Here is a 969-nt window from a genome sequence, read left to right on the forward strand (position 1 = left end):
TCAATAAATACTGTGAGCAGACAAAATCTGAACTGTATATATAGCCACAATGATTTACTTTTTATTTTGTAATTACTTACTGGCAATACTTGAGGACATGTTGAGTTGACTTTCTCCAATGAAGGGGAAACAGCTGTTACTTGTAAATCAGGGGAAACGTTGGGGAATCCATGAAGTAGGCAGGGGCGGGATTAGGACAGAGAAGGAGTCAGGGGTTATGCCCGGCAAAGAGGCTCAGGTGTTTATCCACAGTTGTCCTTACTGAGGTGTCTGGGTACTCTATAGCTATTGTCTATAACCATCGAGTAGAAAGTTTGTTTTCAGGAAGTGGCTAAGTGGAATTTCCCAACTGCAGACAGATAATCTACTAGGTGGGGCAAGTGGAGAGTTGCTAATCACCTCTAGGTTATGACAGAGAGTGTCCATAAGTCAGGCCAGTCTTCAGAAGGGGCACACCATGGTAAGAGATTCCACTTTCCTGAACAAGACTAGAGGAAGCCCAGTAATGTTTCTAAAAGAAACTTAATTGTTAAAAAACAAACAAACAAACCCACAGCCCTCAAGTACTGGAATAAAAAGAGAAGGAAATGACCCCAAACCAAAGGGGTACAATTCAAAAACAGGTCAGTGGTCCTATAAATACAAACCAAGCTGATGGGTGCCAGAAGGAAGGGGGTGGGGGATGGGCAAAATGGGTGAAGGGGAGTGGGAGGTACAGGCTCCTAGTTACGGAATGAATAAGTCATGGGAATAAAAGGCACCGCGTAGGAATACAGCCAATGGATAATGTAACCATGTTGTATGATGACAGGTGGTAGCTACACTGTGGGGAGCATAGCGTCACTGGTAGAAAAGCTGAATCACTATGTTGTGCACCTGAAACTAACGTAACATTGTGTGTCAACTATCAAAGTTTAAAAATTAAAAAACCATTAGGTCAGTGGTCTCTGCAATAATGGAAGGAAGAGA

Source organism: Eumetopias jubatus, unplaced genomic scaffold (assembly GCF_037043125.1).
Source record: "Eumetopias jubatus isolate StellerSeaLion01/CBP00866 unplaced genomic scaffold, mEumJub1_p1.0 scaffold_6, whole genome shotgun sequence".
NCBI lineage: Eukaryota > Metazoa > Chordata > Mammalia > Carnivora > Otariidae > Eumetopias > Eumetopias jubatus.